At 42.9% G+C, this 24,156-nt stretch overlaps 1 long non-coding RNA gene and 1 pseudogene across 2 annotated transcripts in view; both read right to left on the bottom strand.

Moving 5' to 3' along the window:
* Positions 1 to 6,620: 6,620 nt before the first annotated feature.
* Positions 6,621 to 8,115, bottom strand: LOC104650951 (transmembrane epididymal protein 1-like; annotated as a pseudogene).
* A 13,872-nt stretch (positions 8,116 to 21,987) lies between these two features.
* Positions 21,988 to 24,156, bottom strand: part of LOC141582233 (uncharacterized) — an 81,173-nt gene continuing 79,004 nt past the window's right edge. For both annotated transcript variants that reach the window (XR_012515037.1, XR_012515039.1), the window contains one exon: positions 21,988 to 24,083. This is a non-coding gene — a long non-coding RNA (uncharacterized LOC141582233). The remainder of the gene's footprint in view (positions 24,084 to 24,156) is intronic.

Raw genomic sequence — 24,156 nt, 5'->3', positions numbered from 1 at the left:
TGACCAGCTGCCTGATGGGTTAAGCTAATTATTCCCGACCAATCCTCTCCTCTGCCTTCACTATCTCAGTTCTACAAGACTTATGTGCCCTGTCTAAGTCACCTTCTTTCTCAGGCCTGGGAACCTAAATTCACAAAGGCTTCCATATGATTATAGACTCAGAGCACAATAAGTAAATGGCTGTGAAGCTACTGCTTCTCAATAGTATCTGCTTCACTTTCTTATTTTAATTTTATGTTAGTGGGTACTGGTTTGTTACATTGGACATTGGTATTACATGCATCATGGTGGGGGTTGAACTTCTAATGTACCCATCACCTAATATTGGACATTGTACCCAGTAGATAATTTTTCAACCCCATCTCCCTATCTCCCATCTTTTGGGGTGCTCTGAGTCTATTTTCTCTAGCTTTATGTCCACGAGTACCATTCGTTTAATAACAATGGTACACATGGACATACAGGTAGAGAAAGCTCCCACTTTTATTTTCTGCTTCTGTGTCAGTTTACTTAGGATAATGGCCTCCAACTCCGTCTATGTTGCTGCAAAGGACATAATTTTGTTCTTTTTTATGGCTGCATAGTATCCCATGGTGTATATATACCACCTTTTCCAATCAACTATTGTGGACATTTAGGTTGAATCCATGACTTTGCTTTTTGTAAATACTGCTGCAGTAAACACATGAGTGCAGGTGTCTTTTTACATAATGATTTATTTTCCTTTGGGTAGATAACTAGCAGTGGGATTGCTGGGTTGAATGGTAGTTCTATTTTTAGTTCTTTGAAATATCTCCATAGTGTTTTCCATGGAAGTTGAACTAATTTACATTCCCGCCAGCAGTGTTCAAGTGTTTCCTTGTCTCCACATTCTCACCAATATCTGTTATTTTTTGGACAGGTGAGGTGGCTAACACTTGTAAAACCAGCACTTTGGGAGGCCAAGGTGGAAGGATCGCTTAAGTGCAGGATTCAAGACTGGCTTTGGGCAACAAGGTGAGACCTCGCTTCTACAAAAAATTTAAAATTTACCTTGTGTGGTGATACCCACCTGTGGTCCCAGCTCCTAAGGAGACTGAGGCAACGAAAGCCACTTGAACCCAGGAGTTCTAGGCTACAGTAAGCTGAGTTCATATCCCTGTACTGCAGCCTGGGTGACAGGGTCAGACACTGTCTCAATAATAATAATAATATAAATAAAATAAAATAAAACATCTGTGGTTTTTTAAAAAAAATATGTTAATGAAAGCCTTTCTGACTGGTGAAAGTTGGTATCTCAGTGAGGTTTTAATTTGCATTTCTCTGATGATTATTGATGTTAATAATTTTTTCAGGTGCTTGTGGGCCACTTGTATTTCTTCTTTTGAGAAATGTCTGTTAATGTCCTTGGCCTCGTTTTTAATGGGATTATTTTTTTTTCTTTTTGAATTTAGTTTCCTGTAGATTCTAGATATTAATCCTTTGTTGGAGGAAAAATTTATAAATCCTTTCTCCCATTATGTAGACTGTCTGTTTGCCTTGTTGAGGATTTATTTTGCTGTGCAAAAACATCTTAGTTTAAGTCCCATTTGTCTATTTATGTTTTTGTCGCATTTGCTTTTGGAGTCTTTATCATAAATTCTTTGGCTAAGCTGATGTCCAGAATAATTTTTCTTTGTTTCCTTCTGAGTTTTTTTAAATATATGTATATAGTTTCAGGTCTTACATTTATGTCTTTAATCCATTTCCTTTTAAATTTTGTGTATAGTGAGTGATAGGGGTCCAGTTTCATTCTTCTGCATATAGCTAGCCAGTTTACCGAGTACCATTTGTTGAATAGGGGCTCTCTCCCCCATTCTTTATTTTTCTCCACTTTATCGAAAATCAATTGGTTGTTCGTGTGTGGCTTTATTTCTGTACCATGTTCTGTGTGTCTGTTTTGGTACCAATACCTTGCTGTTTTAGTTACTTTACTTTGCAGTATAATTTGAAGTCAGGTGATGTGATGCCTCTGGCTTTGTTCTTTTTGCTTAGGAGTGTTTTGGCTATCTGGGCTTTTCTTTAGAGTCATATTAACTTTAGGATTGCTTTTCTAATTCTGTGAAAAATGATGTTGGTAATTTGATAAGAATTGCACTGAATCTGTAGATTGCTTTCAGTAATGTGGTCTTTTTAACCATATTGATTCTTCTGGTACATGAGTATGGGAACTTTCTCCATTTATTTGTGTCTTCTACCGTTTATGTTGTCAGCGTTTTGTAGCTTTCTTTGCAGAGATCTTTCACCTCACCTTGGTCAAATGTATTCCTAGTTTTTATTTTTTTGTGTGGCTATAGCAAATGAAAGGATTTTTTTTTTTTTTTTTTTTTTTTTTTTGAGACAGAGTCTTGCTCTGTCTGTCACCCCGGCTGGAGTGCAGTGGCTTATTCTCGGGTCACTGCAACCTCGACCTCCTGGGTTCAAGCAGTTCTTCTGCCTCAGCCTCCAAAGTGCTGGGATGACAGGTGTGAGCCACTGTGCCCAGCCAGTTTTTTTTTTTTTTTAAGGGTGTTTATTATGAATGGATGTTGGATTTTATCAAATGTTTTTCTGCATCTATTGAGATAATCATATGATTTTTGTTCTTAGTTCTGTTTATGTGGTGGATCACATTTATTGATTTATGTATGTTAAACCATCCTTGCATCCCTGGAATGAAGCCCAATTTATCATAGTAAGTGAACTTTTCGGTATGTTGTTGTATCTGGTTTGCTAGTATTCTGTTGAGAATTTTTGCTTCTCTGTTCATCAGGTATATTAGCCTGCAATTTTCTTTTTGTTTTTGTTGTATCCTCACCTGGTTTTGGTATTAAGGTAATACTGGATTTGTAGAATGAGTTAGGAAGGGATCCCTCCTCCTGGGTTTTTTGGAATCGTTTTGGTAAGAATGGTTCTGGCTCTTCTTTGTACGCCTACTTCATTTTGGATACAGGGCCACAGGTCTCAGGACCATATAGTGTTTTCTACTGCTGGCAGCGCCAGATAAACCTTTACTAAAGTTTAACACCACCTTCATTAGTTTCCTATTTCTTTGTAACAAATTAACACAAATTTAGGAGCATACACAATGAAAACTTACCATTTCACAGTTTCCATGGGTCAGGAATCCAGGAGGAGTTAACTGAGTCTTCTGCTCTAGAGTCTTCTGCTTGGCACAAAGCTTTCATAGACAAATCACAACATGACTATGAGTTTTCTTCCAGGCCAGCAGGAGTGAATCCTTGATGATTCACCTTCTTCTAATGGGCTCATCTGACTAGCTCAGACCTACCCAGGACAGTCTTCCTCTTGATTAATTCAAAGTCCACTGATTAGTAACTGAGCATAGAATTGATGTTTCCTTATATTAACTATCCAAGCAACACTCAAGGGTAGAAGATTAACCAGGATGTGTATACCAAAGGCAGGAATCTTGGGGACCATCTTAGAATTCTACTTTCCACACCATCTCGTTATCCTTTTCATCCATTACCATAGTTGCAATGTAATTATGTACATTGTTATTTGTATTTTTCTCATTATTTTATTGCCAAACCTTGCATAGTTCCTTGATAATAGTAGCTCTTCAGAATTCCTAAATATATTAATTAATCCCTTGGTCATTTTGATTGGAGGTGAAAAATTTTCTTCATCTATTGATCACAAGTTTAAAAATAAGTGTCCTTCGTTGGATCTTCACTTTTGTGAAATTTAGCAGTGAATCTTTTCTTTCTTCACTCTTCCCAACATCTGAAGGTGAATTCTTTCTAATGTTCTGGCCTGCAGTGTAATTCCTCCACTAGTGTTTTAGGTAGGTTCCAATGAGAAATAGATGGAAACCCAAGTTGGGATAGTTTAAAGAGGGTTTAATAAAGGTTCTTCTGGGCCAGGCACAGTGGCTTGTGCCTGTAATCCCAACACTTTATGGGGCTGAGGCAGGTATATCATCTGAGGTTATGAGTTCAAGAGCAGCCTGGCCAACATGATGAAACCCTGTCACTATTAAAAATACAAAAAGTTAGCTGGGTGTGTTGGCAGGTGCCTGTAATCCCAGCTACTCAGGAGGCAGGGGCAGGAGAATTGTTTGAACCTGGGGGGATGGAGGTTGCAGTCAGCCAAGTTGGCACCATTGCACTCCAGCCTGGGTGACAGAGCAAGACTCTGTCTCAATAAATAAATAAATAAATAAATAAATAAATAAATAAATAAATGTACTTTTCTTCGTACAGATATGGACAGAGTATAAGGAGCCCCTAAGGGACACTTGAGTAATTGTCAGAGCCGTTAACTGCCTCTAGGCCCCAGAGGGAGGTGGGACATGAGACATGATACTTTTTTATATGAAAGGTTAGTGAGTTGAATGGTGGCACCCCAAAGGATAGGTCTAAGTCCTAACCCCTAGAACCTGTGGATGTGATCCTACTTGGAAAAGAGTATTTGCAGATATAATTTAAGTTAAGGACCTCCAGATGAGCTTACCTTGGATTTAGGGTGGGCCTTAAAGGCAATGGCAGGTGTCCTTATAAGAGAAAAGCAGAAGCAGATTAAGCGCACAGAGATACAGGAGAGGACAATGTGAAGATGGAGGCGTACATGGGAGTGATGCAGGTATAAGCCAAGGAATGCCAAAGAGTACCAGCAGTCAGAGGAGGCTAGGACAGAGATGTGCAGCGTGTTTTACAGCAGAGCATCTGTGAGGAACAAACCCTGTCTACACCTTCAAACACAGTCGTTGTTTTTACAGATAAAAAACAGGTTATTCCTCACATTTATTGAAGAAACCATTTATAATATGTATTTAATTCTCACATTCCATATTTCTGTTTTTAGAACCTCTATTAAGCTGTACTGTATTGATTTTATGGACCTGTGGTACTTGCTTGCTCCTAGACCACACTATTTTAATTCTTGAATTAATTTCATAATGGACTATGAAAGCTGGCAAAGCAATTTTCATCCTCATTTTTTTCTTCTGGGGAGAAAAGGACCCCACTGTTCTCAGTGTTTCTTTCTCAGATATATTTTACAGTGGGTTTGCTGAATTTTGTTAAAAATCATTTGGGGATATTTTTTGGAGGGGAATACATTTAATTTAAATATGTTTCTGCAAATGCAGGTATATTAGCTGCAAGACATATTTTATGAGATATTATGTTGGGAGAAATTCACTAACTCTCAGAGATTTGCTTAGCAGTTTAGAACTAAGATATGAATGACTTGGTAAGATCAATAAGGAATTATTTACCATGACTGTATTCAAGAATGGCAATAAAAAATGAAAGCCCAGATGATAAATAATGGGAAAGAGCTCAGTAATTAGACATAACCCAAGAAACAAGGAGAATTAGATGCATCTTGTCTCAGGCTCCAGTCTGACCTGTACCCGAAATGTTAGTGGGGGTATGGAAGCCCAGCATCCTCTGTTTACCTAGGGCAGCCTAGGATAGAGACAGACAGTGTGACGTGCACGTGCTCTTTAGGAGGCCTGGGGATCGTTGCAGTGTTGCACTCATGCACACAGGGGCTTCTTGCCGCCTGCTCTCTGCCCATCGTGTCTTCCAGATCAGTCACGCTTCTCCACCTTTCTCTGCAGAGAAGTCATGAGAGCCCAGACAACAGAAGCAGGGGCTTGACTTTCAGAGCGTATGTTCCTGTCCTGTCTCTGACCAGCCACAAGTCTTTGGGCACAGACACCTGTGGAAGTCTTCAGTTTTTTTATATGTAAAATGGAGACACAGAGTAAAAGTAAACTGATCTCCTGAACAGATCAGTGGAGCTTATTTTACACACAGACCCACTGCTATGTGATGCAGTCTTAGCCCATGGCCTCCTCTCCGAGAGTTCACAAAGGAGACACGCCATTTAGGAGAGACTGTCACGGGAGGCACTGGAAGAAAATGAGAATTGATTAGGCATGAACTGTGCAGAGGACAACGTTGTATTCTTCTGCAACATGCAGAGGAAATGGGTAACTACGATATGATAAATTCCCTGCTGTTCAGGAGCCTTCCCTGTGGTTGGTGGGGCAAAACCTCCCGGAGAGGAGCAATATGAGATACAGAGTGAAGGAGAGTGGATCGCAGCATGGGCAATGCAGACATACGTGAGTTGCTCAAGAGCTCCAGACCCAAGGAGTCTATGAGAATTTTCTGGAGAAGGACTTTTTGGTGGAAGTGGTACAGGAAATTTATTTCTGAGTGTAAAATGACACCATGTAGTGAAAATGTGACTGCCAGTGGGTTTTATAGAGCATGTAATCTGGAAAGGCTCAAGTGTAGGATGCAGTAAATCGGGATCTAGTAAATGACTGCTGGGGCTAGTTGTTGTTAAACAAGTAGAAAAACACTTTGCTTTGGCTGGATTAGAGGGCAGGAGTAAGAGATGTAGTGGCATTTAGTGAAAGTTTGGGTTACGGAGACTTGAAAAACTGTGATGTAAACAGTTTTAATTCTCACTTTGTGTGCAGAGTTTGAAACTTTGGTAGTCCACCCAAGTCAAAAATATATATGAGATTCTTATTTCGGTCAGGTGGGGTAAGTGAATGGTCTTCCATCTTTTTACGCTGTTTCACCTTAGCTGGTCAACAATGAACCCATCATTGCAATCTTGATTTGTGAAGTCTTTATCCTTTAGGTAAAAGCTGGGCGGGCAGCTGGTGCTGGCATCACTGCTGGGCTCCACCCGCTTTTTTTCAGAGGCCTCCCTTTGATTGTTCTCTTCCTGCTATGGATATTTCTTGGCCACATTCCTACCCCTTTGGGTCTCTTCCTCCTCGCCCACTTCCATATAACCCCACCTGTGCCCTTGCTTCAGGTTTCTCTCTCCCTATCTCCTCAGCAATCTGATGCTCAGATACAGGGACAACAGTTGGGGCCAATTACTGTCCTTCAGGGCCATTCCTTTCACTGGGGACTGAAAAGGGTGCCATGCTAATGGCTGAGGAGCCTACAGGAGGAAGGCGAGGTGGACGACGTGCCAGCCACTGTAGACTCTGTCTCGGGGGAGCTCTTTGAAAACAGGAGGACCTGGTCCTCTTTCTCTGACTGCTCCACTTCCTGCAGCAACTCGTAGAGGGGTCCTGGAGGGCTTGCGTAATACGGAGCTTCCTTGGGCCCCATCAGCTTCAAGCTGGGAGTGTAACAATGATGCCAAAAGGAAGAGAAGCCATAGATTCCCAACAGGCACGAGGCATCGATCATCACATGCCAGCAGAAGAAGGTGGTGACAAACATGATGTCACTGATGTCATCGTCCTGCCATGGGTAGCCAGAGACCGGTCTGTATAGAATAAAGCCTGCCTGCATCAGCCAGGAGCCCATGAGGAGGATCAGAAAGGTCTCCATCAGCTGGAGATGACACATGTTGGGAGCCCACAGCTCTGCAGTGAACACCAGCAACAGCAGGAACACCACCAGGATGAGCAGAGAGTGCACGTGCAGCCCCACCTCTTCTGACTCTTTTTATTTTTCTGAGACGGGGTCTCCCTCTGTCATCCGGGCTGAAGTGCAGTGACGTGATCTCTCTCCGAGATGCAATCAATTCTCCTGCGTCAGCCTTCCGAGTAGCTGGGATTGCAGTCCTGCGCCACAATGTCGGGCTAATTTGTTTGTATTTTTGGTAGAGATGGGGTTTCACCATGTTGGCCAGGTTGGTCTCGATCTCCCGACCTCATGATCTGCCCCCCTCAGCCTCCCAAAGTACTGGGATTACAGGTACGAGCCACCACACCTAGCCTTTATGAGTCTTTAACATGTGATACCATCAGCAGCAGGAGCTCATAGATGCTCAGGACCAGGGTACCTTTTTCTAGGCCCACACACCTCTGAGGCAGCATGTTCTTGCTCATGAAGTCCATGCAGCCATTGAGAGTGAGGAGGGTGAACATGGTGAGGTGCTGCCACTCTTTGGGGTACATGAACCTTGATAGCACCCACCTGCTTTCTCATCAGCACCCTCCCGCCATCAAGACACATACAATGTTAAGAGAGATCCTGTCAGTAATCTTCAGTAATCCTCCATAGGCTATTTTCCACAGCCTGGCACGTCTTTGCTTATTCCTGGGAGGGCGTAAAGGAAACAGGAGACAGCCTTTGAGTATCATGGCCTTGGAGACCACTGTGGCCTGATATAGTCTGTAAGAGAAAAGAAATACGTCTGGGTAAAAATGGCCAATTAACTTCCCCATGGAATAGAGGTCTGTCTGACTGAAGAGTGAAGAACAATATTCAGGACCTCTCTGCCCTCCTCTCCCTCACAGGCCCCTGGAGTTTTGGCTATATATACACAGCTAAGTTCTACCTACTTTTATCATCTCCTTCTGCCCACTGCTCCCACAGAATGGAAAATTCTGGATAGGAGCCTAGGATTTTAGTGAGGTAGGTCTCATTGTTGCACTTCATTCTAGTACACTGGGAACTAATTGAGTTCTGCCAAAGTAGAAAAATAAATATTTTTTAGGATGCACCTGTGGGAATTTCTGGTCTCAGGAGCTCTGCTTTGGGACCCTTGAGGACCTTCTGATCATATTTGTCCCTCTCTCTCATGGCTTGCTTCCTTCTGCCCCTGTTCAATGCTCAGAATAGGAGGAGAGAGGTGCCTGAGCACGGAGGTTATCCAGAGAAGGCCTAGGTTACTCACAAACCCTCATGCATCCTTTAAGACTCCTTACTCAGCCAGGCACAGTAGCTCAAGCCTGTAATCCCAGCACTTTGGGAGGCCAGGGCAGGCAGATCTTGAGGTCAGGCTTTTGAGACCAGCCTAGCCCACATGGTGAAATCTCATCTCTGTTAAAAACACAAAAACTAGCCGGGCATGGTAGCAGGTGCCTGTAATCCCAGCTACTCGGGAGGCTGAGGCAGGAGAATAATTTGAACCCGAAATATGCCCTATTTAACTCCTAACAACTGGAACAGGGGTGTCCACAGTCAGAGGAGGAGGAGGGCAGAAGTGTGTACTAGAACACCAGATGTTTGAGGCTTAAAATGATATGGATGCAGAATAAACAGCCCCAGATAAACTTCTATCTGTGGTGTCCAGTCCCCCTCCTTGGCCAGGCATCAAGGCTACGTGTTGTTCATTTAACCATGAACATCCTAATCTCAGGACTTTGAAGATAGTAATCACCCATCTCAAACCAGACACTGCCCACAGTAGCTGAGGAAGAAGCCAAAGGTGGTGAATGATTAGCAGAACTGCCAGACAGCTCCAGAGTCTGAACACAGAGTACCAGGAAAGCCGTTTTGTTGGGGAAACACAGACTGGCCAAAAGAGCCGAGGGGGTCCTTTGTGGCCTGTCTACTCCATAGTGAGACTTCCCCCACGCCTGTCTCCCCAAAGCACCATCCCATAGTCCCAAGGGACCCCAAGCACAGCCTTTACCACTGTGTCTAGCATCATGAAATGCTCCAGTGAGCAAGAAGGTCCTCAGGAATCCAGTAAAGATGAATTTACTCATTGTGATGACGTAATCTTGTCCTCACAGAGATTACAGTATCACTAAAAGCATAGTACACATACACACTAAATATACAACCCTATATGAAAGAATTATTTAGAATTAGACAGTGTCATGCTGAGTGATGTGTAGAATGCATTTTAGAGGATTTTAATAACAAGATTTGTTTGTGGGGTAGGTACAAGGAATCATCTCTCTGGACATGTCATAGAAAACTTCCCGTTACTGGGGATGGAGGCAGCAGACCACCATGGCGTGTGAATACCTATGTAACAATCCTGCACGAACTGCACATGCACCCCAGAACTCAAACTGTAGTAAAAAAAAAAAAAAGAAAGAAAGAAAGAAAGAAAACTACCCATTACTATGTTTTACTATAAGATTCTTTCAAAATCACCTTTTTAATTTGTCCCACTTTGGATGCTTAAGTTTTTCTCACCTTATTTGTCATCATTAATGTCTATAATGCATTTTGTCTCATTAGGAAACAGCTCCAGGAGACGGAAAACCAGCTGCCTTCATCAGAAACTCACAGGTGGCATTTCTATGGGGAATCAACACAAGGTCAGAGTCCAGGCCTCATCTGTCCAGACTTTTTTCTTAATAGTTCAAACATGGGTGAGCTACTGTAATTGCATAAACAGAGAAATGTTTTGTTTGCTACTCTAGAACCACCCTCCACCCTTACCCACCCTCTATGCCTCTGGAGGCCGCACTTTACGGATGGCGGTGACAGCCTTCTTCACACTCTGGTTTCTGGTTGGGTTGGTTAAAGGAAGGCACAGGAAGAAAGAAGGAGGGTGGTGAGCAGGAGGAGGGTGGGTCCGATGTAGCTGTTCCCAGGTAGCCTCTCTGCTGAGTGCAGAGGCTGTTTGCATCACCTGCAGAGGGCCCCAGCTCCAGCAGGAGGCCAGCTCCTATAGCTAGAGCTAACCTTCAGGGCTGGTCAGCAGCTTCCCTGTGCATAGGTGTGGTTAACCCTTGGGTTTGTTAGCGTCCCTGGCAAGATTGTTTTCAATGGCTCCTTTAGTTAACACTTAACAGTTTTACCCCATCTGAGTGTGCAATTCTGGATCAATGATTGATAGAGTAACAGGCATCAAGGGTGGCCTCAAGAGTGGCCCTCAAGACAGAATAATTCTGGGACGAGGTTGCTCTCACACTTGAAAAATACATGGATAACCTCCTTGCCAGGGAAAAGGAGGCATTTCATCTCTGAGTTATGGAGGCATCACAATGACACTGTCATTGCATGGACGGAAGTGCAAGTGAGGGCAGGGAGCTGGGAGAGGAAGTGGCTTTGAAAAATTGGTAAGATGGAGACAATAGTGATTACCCAAATTTTGGGTCAGCTAACTCCTTTCGGTGCCCTAGATACATGTGTCTGGCAGCCACTAACTACATGTGTCTATTTATGTTAAAATTAAGATTAATTGAAACTAAATAAAATTTAAATTTCAGTTCTTCAGTCACATGAGCCACATTTCAGTTACTCAAAAACCACGTGTGGCTAGTGACTGCTATATTCTAGGCCAGCACAGGTAGAGGACACTTTTATCACTGCAGAAGGTTGTATTGGACAGTGCTGTCCAAGAGAGTGTACAGAATGAAAAGAAAAATTGAAGGCTCTAAATACTCCATTCAGAAGATGGGTGGAAAATGAAAACACTTTTATGCCAGCTTTGAGGGAATCCCTCATTTCTTCTGGTTGCATGGCAGCTATGGCAATGATTACATCAAGTGCTGTCTTATATGGCTTGTACAGTGTCAGAGCCAATCAAATGCTTGTCCTAAGACTAAGTTAAGTGCACTAGTGGGAGAAGGAATGACATCCTGAGATATGAGAGGGAGAAACAGGTGAGGCTAAAAACTTTGTTTTATGTTTTTTTGAGACAGGGTCTCACTCTGTCACCCAGGCTGGGGTACAGTGGCACAATCTCAGTTCACTGCAACCTTTACCTCCCAGGCTCAAGAGATCCTCCCACCTCAGCCTCCTGAGTAGCTGAGACTACAGGCCCGCACCACCATGCTTAGCTAGTTTTTGTATTTTTAGTAGAGACGGGGTTTCACCGTGTTGGCCAGTCTGGTCTCGAACTCCTGACTTCAGGTGATCCACTTGAGTCAGCCTCCCAAAGTTCTGGGATTACAGGCGTGAGCCACCGTGCCTGGACAGGCTGAAAACTTTGAACTCCTTAATTCCCTATGACCTCTTTTTTTAATTGAGGAAACCCCCCTTCCCACCAGAAAGAGCACCTTCCTCTGTATAAACACCTTTCAGTGACTGCGCCTGGGAGAATGTCAGCCCCATGGGATGCTGATCTCCATAGGATCCACTCCCACTTCTCTAATTACCTCCAGGACCACAACAAGAGTAGATCCCAAATAAGGATGTACAGGACCTGATCTGAGGTGGGAGAGGAAACTGATACACTAAAATAATTATGAGACGTTACCAATCAGTTTTGGCCAGAGTTTGGGGAGCATGAATATGAATGAATCCTAAAGCTATTTGACCATGCAAAGTACAATTGAAGAGCTGACTGCACCACATTTATCATATGAGTTTACTTCCCTGAGATTCTGAATTTGATGTGTTGGCTTGAGCAAATAGAGGTAGTATGTATATAGTTTGCTTGGTTGGCCCGTTGAAACATGGACTCAGCGGTGGCCTGCACTCAGTGGAATTGACATTTTGGAAGTTCCTGGTAAACACTGGAGAAGCACTCCCAAACAAAACGTTCTGTTTCTACGATGGTTTGTGCTGTCCAATGCAATAACTTCTAGCCACCTGTGGCTATTGAGTACTTAAAATGTGGCCAGAACAACTAAGACACTGAATTTTATTTTATTGTAATTAATTTAAATTTAGCACATAGGGCTAGTGGCTACTGTATTGGATAGTGCCACTCTAGTTTAAGAAGTCTGAAGGCTCAGGGGAATTGGCAAGGTTAGGGGGACCTATAAGGGGCAACTAGCTCAACCACCCCTTAAACATAGTCCCTGGAGGGTTTGGAAGAGATTTCCTTTTTCTTCTGATTCTACTCTGGCTGCAATCCAGAGCCTCTGATATATGGTGTTACCATTCACTTCTTATTAGTTTTTCCATTTTTATTTTTATTTTTTCTTTAACACAAAAGTTACCTAGAAGATTGTCTTAATTTCCAAATAAATTGTTTTGTTTCCTTTTACCAGTCTTTCTATGTTGATGTTAGTTCTGCTTTGGGCTGGGTGGTACAGAGCAGGGGAATGTATTTTTTCCTTAATAAATGTTCCTTGAGCAGTATGCAAATCTTCAAAATAATTAATTGAAATCTTCAAAATTAATTTTAAAATAATTAATATTTATTAATTTTATATAGGATATCCTTATTTCTGAAATGAATATATTATTATGTTCTTTGACCATGGCTCTGTATTATTTCTCTTTATTTCTATCAGCATTTATTTAATGCATATATTTATATATGCATAAATAAAATGCCACATTGTCAATGGGTTAAGATTCATAACTGTTATATTTTCTTGGTGAATTGAGTACAATTGAAAGAAAATATCTTTGTCATTCTTAATTGTTAATGCTTCTCATCTCATTTTCTTTTGTCATATATTAGCATTATAGCATGTGCTTTCTTTTATTATTTATCTAGTATATTTTAATGCCTATTTTTTTAGCCTTTTTGTGCCCCTTTAGTTTAAGAATCTGTCTTTTAAATATTAGTTTGACACTACAGTTGAGGCTATTCAGAAAATCTGTGTTACTTTGACAAAGAAACTTAAGATACTTAAATTTATTGTGATCATTAATGTGTTTAGACTTACTGATATATTTTGGACCCCAGTTCTTCCTTTAAAAAGAATTCCATGGGAATGAGTAACTTAAATTTACTAGAATTAAAATTTGCCCTAAAACAAAGATACGTGTGTTAGAATTGAAGGTTAGAGAAGCCTGAGATGTCCCCATGTTTTCAGCCTTTCCCACTCCTCCAGCTCCAGCTTTGTAAAACTTTACAAACAATCCCACTGGATCTTAAGGTCCTTGACATACCATATAGGCATATAACAGGCACAGATATCCTTGGTTTCTCATAGCACCAATAGTTTGTGTTAAGCCTCTGCTCTTTTGTTCCTTAAATAAATGAATTACATATATGAAATTTGGTTAACATCAAGGCCTTACCTCACTGGCACCTCACACAGAGCAGCACTACCAAATGCAGCAGTTATTGGCTAGTGTCTTTTCTCCATGTTAAGAATGAAAAGAATATTTTGAGATACGCTGAGAAGCAACAGGGTAGCCAGAGGCGGTGGCTCAAGCCTGTAATCCCAGCACTTTGGGAGGCCGAGGCGTGTGGATCACTTGAGGTCAGGAGGTCGAGACCAGCCTGGCCAGCATGGTGAAACCCCATCTCTACTAAAAATACAAACATTAGCCGGGCATGGTGGCGGGCACCTGCCTGTAATCCCATCTACTCAGGAGGCTGAGGCAGGAGAATCACTTGCACCTGGGAGGCGGAGGTTGCAGTGAGCCAAGATCATAGAACTGCACTCTGGCCTGGGTGACAGACAGAGACACTCCATCTCAAAAAAAAAAAAAAGAAGCAACAGCGTGAGGTGGTGGTTGGCGGTACGGACTCTAGGACTACTCTGCCGTGGTTGGAACCTCACCTGTGCCGTGTTTTCTGTCATTCAGTAGTTATAAGAGCTCAGTCCAATAGCTTAACCTCCCTCACTTCAGAGTGTTACTGTTACTATATGGATTAGAAGACATAATTTATGTAAAAATACTTGCGCAATCCTCGTAAGAACTCAGAAAATGGTAGTTGATATTGGTAGCAACTACCATTTGGTATCAGTCCATTCCCAGGACTGTAGACCAGACTTTTTACAGAAATTATCTTTCTTTCTTCCTTCCTTCCTTCCTTCTCTTCTTTTCTCTTCTTCTCTTTTCTTTTTCTTTGCTTTCTTTCTCTCTTTCTCTCTTTCTTTCTTTGTTCTCTTCAGGTTCTCACTCTGTTGCCTAGGCTGGAGTGCAGTGGAGTGATCTTGGCCCACTGCAACCTCTACCTCCTGGGTTCAACTGATTCTTCTGCCTCAACCTCCCAAATAGCTGGGATTACAAGCGTGTGCCACCACACCTGACTAATTTTTGTATATGTACTAGAGATGGGGTTTCACCATGCTGTCCAGGTGGGTCTCGAACTCCTGACCTGAAGTGATGAGCCCACCTTGGCCTCCCAAAGTACTGGGATTACAGGTGTGAGTCACTGTGCCCGGCCTGTTATTTCTGTAATACCTCAAGAAGGAGAACTGGGGAGCTCCTTTAATATTTAAAATATTTCTATAGACATAATTGTCTTCCCTTGATATTCTCAGCATTCCCTCAAGCTGACTGAAGATATCAGTCCATGAACAGAGAGCCTGAGGTTTAAACAGGTACCACGTTTGCTGGTCTCGTACTCAGAACCTCTGTCGTATTTTTACCTGTTTTGTCTGCTATTGCTGCATTAAGACCTGGCCTTAATGAAATATTTGTTTCTGGATCTTTTCATGTCCCCAATTAACTTTAATGAGCAAATAGGGAAAGATCAAGAGAGCTGCGGCTGGGACTCAGGAGACACTTTGAAGCAGAAGCCAGGATGGGGTAGATGCCCTCTGGCAATTGACCAGCGTTTGCTTTTGATGACAGCAAACCTTCAGATCTAGTTCATATGAGCTGCAAACAAGGGGCTGTGGTCCCAGCATCCCTGATATTTCACCTTTTGCAATGCCTCTGTGTCTCCCATGCCACAAACCTGTGTCAAACACCTACTGTGAGCAAGAAAATTCTCTAATGCTTCTTTGAAATTCTTTGGGTCATACCCAGTTGAATAAGACACTGTAACTGCTCTTAAGGATTTCACATTCTAGGAGAGGAAATAAGATGTACACAGGAGACCACATTGGGAGAAGACTATGACATGTCATAAAAGAGGTACAAGGTTCCAACTGATACAGGACGATGCGCTGGTTCCCACCTAGGAGTCATCTGAGACGGCCAGAGGCAGGAGTTAGGTGAGAGTTGCTCTTTTAAGAATTATGGAGGTCTAGTGCAGTGGCTCTCACCTGTAATCTCGGCAATTTGGGAGGCTGGGGCAGGAGGATGACTTGAGCCCAGGAGTTTGAAGCCAACTGGGCAACATAGTGAGACCCTTTCTCTACAAAAAATAAATAAAAAATGAGCCGGGCAAGTGTGGTGATGTACGCCTGTAGTCCCAGCTGCTCAGAAGGCTGAGGTGGGAGGATCACTGGAGGCCAGAAGGTTGAGGTTGAGCCATGATCACACCACTGCACACCAGCCTGGGTGGTGCAGCAAGACCCTATGTCAGAAAAAAAAAAAAATAGTGGCCCTTTAGTTGGAACATACAGTGTATGTAAGCACTGGCAGGAAAGTCCAGGGACTGTTCTGAGAGAAGCAAGTTGCACCCACCCTGTTTCTTCCATCTGTGTTTTCATGGGAAAATCTCTCAATCAATCTGAGCCTCATTTTCCCTATAAGTTAAATGAAGCTAGGTCCATCCACTCCTCAGAAGAATTGCAAAGGTCAAATGATTTGTATGGTAATAGGCTAGGGAAGTAGATCATCGTATGTGCTCAAATAATGGTGGTTAGTGTCTGTCACCTCTATTTCTGTGTCTCCTTCTTTATTCTACTTCTTAAGCTGGTAAGAAGCAGAGCTCTGAGACTTTCTACTGGGATATGGAATTTTGGGGCAAAAAGAAGAGTGGGGATCAATACAGATATTTATTTATTTATTTTTAGAAGTTGAGAAGTACTGATATCTAAATGAGGAGGTTTGGGTTGCCCCAGGCAATTCCCAGCACGGGCAGTTCCTTTTTGTCCGAAAAGGACCTCAGTGTCCTGGGGAGAATGAGTTCTGGACTGGAACCCCCAGGCTGAATGCCTCCACTGTTCCCCTCCTTGTTACAACCTCCCAGGTGGTGTGAGTGTCCTGCCACATCTACATCCTCAACTCACTCTTTTTTCAAAGACATTTCTTTCCCTGCTTCCCCAGTCTGAAGATGTTCCCAGCAAGCTGCTTAAGAACTCATCAAATGGGCTCTGTTCTTGGCAGCACTGGTCTTCTGGGCATGGCTCAGGAGCAGACCTTCTTTGGAGCTGTAGCTTGTCATTCTCTATTTTTGGTATTTGTTTCAACAAACATTTGAAACAAGATCTTCACAGTAGCCAATCCTCTTGTCTCTGAGTTTCAGCAGAAGCTAGTAACTAAAGCATTGGTGCGAAGTCCCACTGTCATGCCAAGGGGTGATGCTGGAGCGCCTTTGCAGGAGTTTGAGATGGAGGTGAGAGTCAGTGCCGCCATCAGCCTTTGGTCATTCCCAGCTTCAGCCCATGCAAGGAATAGAAGTTGGCAAGAGATTGACAAGGGGGATTTGTCTACTGAGAACTGTCAGTGTCCTGTGCATTCTCTGTAGCCCACCCTTCCCCTGATAGTGGGAAAGCTGAGGGGTACCCACGTCTGCCCTTCAGCCACATGAGGAAGGCTTCAGGGATGCTCTGTGGAGAGCAGGTGTGTGTTCTTTGGGGTCTGAGGAACTGAGAGGCTGTGTCTGCCCCTCATGTGGGGCTGTGCCTGCCTGGTCAGAGGGAGGAGAGGCTCAGAGTCGGAGCTGGACACACACCCACTGATGGGAGAAGGGCATTGTCCGTTGTCTGCAGGGTATACATGTGAACCCCAGGGAATCCGACAGCATTGGGATCTTCTTCACGCGTTATTCCGCCAGAAGACACCCTGGAGGGATAGAAGGGGCCTTTGGAGTTAGAGGGGGAGAATAAGGCCCGCCTTGTATTTCACTATCTGGGAGAGGGGCGTTGTAGACATCAAGGGTGCCTCAGTGCTTGATCTCAGCATCTCTGCGGCAGCCACAGAGACACCTCTGGAGAGAGATGACTCAGAGGACACGAACAAATGCATCAGCCACAGGGGACTGTGCTCTTTCCCCAGTCTCTCCTCCCTGGGTCCTGGGGGAGCAGGGTAACAGAGGGCAGTTACAGAGTGGGTAGGAGGTGATGCCAGGAAGAGAGGAGCTGACCAGGGCCCTGCCACAGCCACCTCCAACCTCTGCAGCCTCCTTAGGCTGAAGCAGCCCAACAAGGGGGAGGGGCGTTTGAAGTTGACCAGATGTTTACAGTTTAGGGAGTACCTTGAGTTGGGATGGATTATTTGATGACTATCCTGGAATGGACCTTTGTTATCTGAGTGACTGAGGTTTTAGTCCAGGAGCAAAGAAAATGAGTTCCATAGGGCAGGTTTGTAGGGCCTGAGGTAAGAAAAACTGCTTCCAGCTTGCACTGAGATAGGCTGAGCTGATTTTGTTAGCCACAGCTTGTGTCATCTACCACACCGTTAGGAGCTATCTGAGCCACAGAGACAAGACCCAATACCTACAATTTAGGAGCTGGTAAAGAACAGTGACAACTTTTATAAAAGGCATACCCTTGGGGAGAAAAGAGTTTTGGGAAAAAACTAGGCGTTTACTTGGGGCATTTAAAATTTGAGATGCTCAGAATATTAGGAGTGATAAAATAAAAAGTTTGAGATGCCTTAGTGATGTTTAAGCATTGATGGCCGTTGTTATAAAAGTCTGGAGTTCAAGGAAACGTCAGAAAGAGCGTGCAGACAGATTTGAGAGTTAGCATATAGTTCTGGGGATTTTCAGTGGAGTAGGTATGAACTATGAAAGAACCGAGATTTTTTTCTCCAGTTTTTTTTTTTTTTTTTTTTTTTTTTTTTTTTTTTTTTTTTTTCACAAGAATCACTTGAACCTGGAAGGTGGAAGTTGCAGTGAGCCGAGATCAAACCACTGCACTCCAGCCTGGGTGAAAGAGCAAGACTGTGTCTCAGAAGAAAAAAGCGAGGGCAGGGGAGGGGTCCTAGGAGGGATTTTATATTACTCCCCAAAGCCAAGAAAGCAAAATAAAAATGATGCCAAATTACTCTTTCTGCCAATGAGTTTAAAATCTTTCTAGGGAAAAGTCCACTTATTTAGACAAAAGAACTCCAGTCCCTTGGATATGACACAGGTAAGCAATCTTAAAAGACTTGGCCCTTTGCCTCAGACTAGGCACACCAAGCCTACAGACATCAAATATGGGAGCGATTCCCTTCCAAGAACAAACATCAGTTAGCCATTTGGCAAATGAATAGGTAAGCATTCCTTTGGCAGACATAAACAGATAGCTTAGAAGTTTCTGTGGCTTCTCTCACAATCATTATTTTTATTTTTTTATAAGAAAAAGAATAAAGAAGAGGAAGAAAGAGAAAGAGGAAGAGGGAGAGAGAATGGGGGTATTGCTTTATTGCCCGGGCTAGAATGCAGTCTAAATATGGGTATGCCTATAATTGTCCTTAATAATGGAGATATAAAAGAAAATGAGGGAAGAGAATAACAAACAAGGAGCCAACGAACATTTCATTTAAACTTCTAAGTTGATATGATGTGGTACTGATCTACGTATTCCTGTATTGGATGCGTATATATTTAGGATCTTTAGCTCTTCTTGTTGTTGCATTGATCCTTTTATCATTATATAATGTCCTTCTTTGCTTCTTTTGATCTTTGTTGCTTAATTTTAACTTCTGCTTTTTATTTATTTATTTTAGCTCTCTGTTTGGTTGGTAAATCCTTCTCCATCTCTTGTTTTAAATCTTTGTGTATCCTTGAATGTGAGATGGGTCTGGATGCAGCATACTGATCGGTTTTAGTTTTTTATTCAAATTGCCTGTCTGTCTTTGGATGGGGGATTTAGTCAATTTAAATTTAGAATCAATAATAATATATGTGAGTTTAATACTGCCAGTTAATATTAGCTGGCTATTTTGCCCATTAGTTGATGTAAATTCTTCATTATATTGATGCTCTTTTTGGTATTTTTTTAGAAAGGCTGATACTGTTTGTTCCTTTCTATGTGTAGTGGTTCTTTCAGAATCTCTTGTAAAGCAGGCCTGGTGGTGATGAAATCTCTGAGTGCTTGCTTATTCACAAAAAACTTTATTTTTCCTTCACTTATGAAGCTTAGTTTGTCTGGATGTGAAATTCTGGGTTGAAAGTTCTTTTCTTTAAGGATGTTGAATATTGGTCCCCACTCTCTTCTGGCTTGTAGGGTTTCTGTTGAGAGATCTGCTGTAAGTCTGATAGGCTTCCCTTTGTGGGTAACCTGACCTTTCTCTCTGGCTGCCCTTAGTATTTTCTCCTTCATTTCAACCCTGGTGAATCTGACGATTATGTGCCTTGGAGTTGCTCTTCTTGAGGAATATCTCTGTGGTGTTCTCTGTATTACCTAGAGTTGAATATTATCCTGCCTTACTAGGTTGGGAAAATTTTCCTGAATAATGTCCTGAAGCGTATTTTCCAGCTTGGATTCATTCTCTTCCTTACTTTCAGGTACACCTATCAAGCGTAGATTAGGTCTTTTCACATAGTCCCATATTTCTTGGAGACTTTGCTCATTCCTTTTTATCCTTTTTTCTCTAATCTTGTCTTCTTGTTTTATTTCATTGAGTTGGTCTTCGACCTCTGATATCCTTTCTTCTGCTTGATCAATTCGGCTGTTCAAACTTGTGCATACTTCACGAAGTTCTCGTATTGTGTTTCTCAGCTCCATCAATTCACTTATATTCCTCTCTAAATTGCGTATTATTCTTTTTAACATTTCGTCAAATCTTTTTTCAAAGTTTTTAGTTTCTTTGGATTGGTTTAAAACAAGTTCTTTTAATTCACAGAAGTTTCTCATTATCCACATTTTGAAGCCTGCTTCTGTAATTGGAACACACTCGTTCTCCATCAAGCCTTGTTTCATTGCTGATGAGGAACTGGGATCCCCTGTTGAGGGAGAGGCGTTCTGATCTTGGGTATTCTCAGCCTTTTTTGGCTGTTTTCTTCCCTTCGTTATAAATTTATCCATCTGTGGTCTTTGTATTTACCGTCTTTGTAATTGGTTTTCTGAGTGGACGTCCGACTTATTGATTCTCAGCGCCGAAATCTGAGCAACCCACTGCACCGACTAAATCAGCGGCGTTAAGACTGATGGTGCTTTTCTGACTCTGCACCAAGAACCCACACTCCGAGGCGCCGGCAAAACCGCCTCGCCGGTCACAAGAGTCGCGCTGGCGACCCGTGGGGCTCCTCCGCTGGGAATCTCCTGGTGCGTGAGCAACAAGAATTCATGTGAAGGTATGGCGTCCTCTCGTTCTTTGCGCTTTCACTTAATATCTATTTCATCATTAATCACTGTATAGGTATTTTTCCTAAATATAATGCTGACAGACAATCCAACCCAGGCTCTGCCCCTTTGATTTGTGGGAAGACTGTGTCCCCAAGAATGTTCTATTTTGCCACTGAGAAGTGAATTCCAGGAGAATCAAAGTAATTTGGAAAAGGGGGAAATGGCAGACCTTTCTTAAACGGTCTGGAAGCTGCCAGAATCACAGGCTATTGGGGCTAGAAAAGACTTGGGAATCATCTGGCCCGTCCTCCTTTTATAGCAGAGGCCCAAAGACTTCCTTAAAGATACATCAAGGTGCCAGGTTGGGACTCCTAACCCAAACCCTTTTCATTATTTTTCGTAACTTCTCTAATTTCTCCAGAGTCAACTTTCCTCACAATCCGAATGAAAGGGAAGCCCTCTCCCCAGAGGCTGTTTGGGCTGCCGGGAATCTGCGGGAATCTGTGGGAATCTGTGCATCTACTTCTTACCAAGGTCGCTCTGCAGAGTTACTGCCAGGGGCCAGGTGGCCTGGCACGAGATCTGAGATTCGGCATCCTTTGCTGGCTGCAAACATCAGCCCCTCATGCCTGACAGGTCATTGAGGGTGAGGAGCTGGGAAGAGCCCTCTCTCTGTCCACACACTGATCAGCTCCTAGTGTGGAAGTCTGGGGACAAGGATCATGAGACTCCAGAGTCTCATCTGTGTCAGTGCTAAGGGGAGCGTGGCACTGACATCCCTGGGTGAGATCTTGTTCCCTCTGTCCTAGGCTGGCTCTCCAGGGGGCCTGCCTCCCACCTCCCAACCAGAATGCTCCTACTCTCCCCTGCTCCGCACCCCCAAGTTGTTGGCCTGTTCAACTTAAATTTCAATACAAATGTCTACTGCTCCATAGGGATTTCCCTAACTGTCCCCCACCAAAATTAGCCACATCCTCGTCTGTGTTCCCACTGCGCTTTTTTTCAAACACCACCGTTATAAAATTTAATACAAGATGATTTTAATTCAGTGTTTTCTGCTAATCAGTCCTTTTCAAAGTTTATATATATACAGATCAACTAGGGATTTGGTAAAATTCAGATTCTGTAGGTCTGGGATGGGGCCTGGGGTTCTACATTTCTAACAAGTTCCCAGGGGACACTGGTAGCCCATGGACCATACTTTGAAAGCTACTATTACAAAGATACATAAAATATGTTACCCAGCCTTAAGGAATTCAAAAGGTCCTGCTTTTCAATTCCTTAAGGCTGGGTAACATATTTTCTGTGTCTTTATAGTGCCAGCTTTTAGCATAGGATCTGACTGATTACAGGTGGTTAAGAAATATTTGTTGAATTGCAGTGGAGTAGGTTAAGGTTTCTGGGGTGTTTCTTTTACACATAAATATGTAACTTATTTTCTTTCAAGTTATTTTTATCTCTCTTAATTAATTTATTTATTGAGACTGGGTTTCACCGTCACCCAGGCTGGAGTTCAGTGGCAGGATCATGGCTTACTACAGCCTTGGACACCTGGACTCAAGGGATCCTCCTACCTCAGCCTCCTAGGACTACAGACTAGTGTAACGATGCCTGGCTAATTTTTAATTTTTATTTATTTTATTTTTATAGAGATGGGGCTTTGCTTTTTTTGTCCAGGCTGGCCTCGAACTATTGGCTTCAAGCAATCCTCCTGCTTCCCACTCCCTAACCGCTGGGATTGTTGATGTGAGCCACTGTACCAGGCAGATTTTATCTTTAATAACCTGGTAGTAATTTAAGATATGAAGAAAAGAGTCAAACTTGTTCCCTTTATGGGGGATGCTACCATGATTGCCTCACACAGCATGATCAAAGACCTTGATAAGACTAGATTCCAAAGGGCATGGCTGGTGAAAAGGCCTCATGGCTCACAGATTGAAGACTTTGGTTACAGAGTCTCTGAGGGGTAGCAGACAGAAGAGACAGGAAATATAAGAGACCCTCAGAGGAGAGGTTGCAATTGTTAGATCAGGACCATCTTGAAGCATTTCCTAATGGTGCTTCAGTATCAGGAGTATTTGTTATCTGGGGAGAATCCAGGAGGATGGCTTGAGCATGATTTTGGAATTCCAAGTAAAAAAAATAAAACAGAACAATAAGGATGGGCTGAGCAAGTCTGATGTCCCGTAGGGTCAAACTTCTTTAGCATATTTCTGCTCATTAAGGTAATATGGACAACCATGACCACTTATGCCAGAGGTTCCAATTCTCTCTGCAGCTGCAGCTGCCAGACCACCTCTCACATTCCCACATGTTTTGCAAGTAAGTGATGTGAACAGTATTAGATACTGTTGTAGCTGAAATGGCAGAAAGAGGGGTGGGATGTGGGGATCACAGAAGGCAGGATGAATCTGGGCAGGACCCGAACCTCAGCTTTACAGATCCAGAAACCCAATTTTATCATTTGATCAGGGTTCTGAAGGACTGACTGATACTAATAGATAAACCAGAAGGCCTATTTATTCATTAACATTGAAGGAGATGTATTTCCATGACTGAAATACTCATGCCTGCTGGGAAGACCCGCATCCCCCATGCACACCACCCACACAAGCACACACACACACCCATCCACACTTTCCTCTTCCCCATGCTCTGGGATCAGGATTCCTAGGGACAACGTAACTAGTACCTCCTGGTGAACATGGACTCAGAATATAGATAACTGGGTAAATGCATAGGAAAAATACAGCAGGTAAAGGAAAAGCTAGACAAAGTGTCTCTTCTCCAAAAAGATTTCACTTCTTTAATAATTGCTTTTTTTTCTCCCAAATAACATCTTTCTCTTTGGGCCATACTGGATAAAGTCAGATAAATTCTTACTTTTAAATATCTGTGTTTCTGGACCCCATGTTGACCAGCCTCTTCCCTTCTGCTTTCAAAACAACTGGAGATGTGCTTCGAGCCTTTTTCAGTTGTGTTCTAGACTTCAGGATTTACACAACACAGCACTGGGTATCTGTTCGTGTGAGACACCTCGCAGAGACGGTTGCTGTTCTTTGGTGCTGACTCACCTTCTTCCCCAGTTCTGGTCTCTACTCCTGGCAGTATTACTGAGAGGTTAGACAGTGTGGGACCGAAGAGCAAGATCCAGAGCGTAGGCCTGCCCGAGTGCTAGGCTCTCCCGGGAATTTGTGGGTTCCCTGGGAAGAAGGGCTCTCGAAGACTGCAGTGACAGCCCTGGCCCACTTAACTTCTGTGCCTTGTGCTGAGCTAGGTGAGGTGTTCTTGTATTTCTTGTTGACAGCTGTCTTGAGACTGAGCATCTCAGCATATGTTTTGTTAACAACTAACTTGCTAACGTGTGACATCCTGTGAGTCACTTTTCTGTGGGCTTCAGCTTCTTCATCTGTAAAAAGAAAAACAGGAATTTGGAAGAAATTAGCTTTACTGGCCTCATCCGGTCCTAAGACTAACAAAGT

The sequence above is a fragment of the Saimiri boliviensis genome, chromosome 19 (assembly GCF_048565385.1).
Source record: "Saimiri boliviensis isolate mSaiBol1 chromosome 19, mSaiBol1.pri, whole genome shotgun sequence".
NCBI lineage: Eukaryota > Metazoa > Chordata > Mammalia > Primates > Cebidae > Saimiri > Saimiri boliviensis.
The sequence above is the reverse complement of the archived record's forward strand: the minus strand, read 5'-3'. Positions and strand labels throughout refer to the sequence as shown.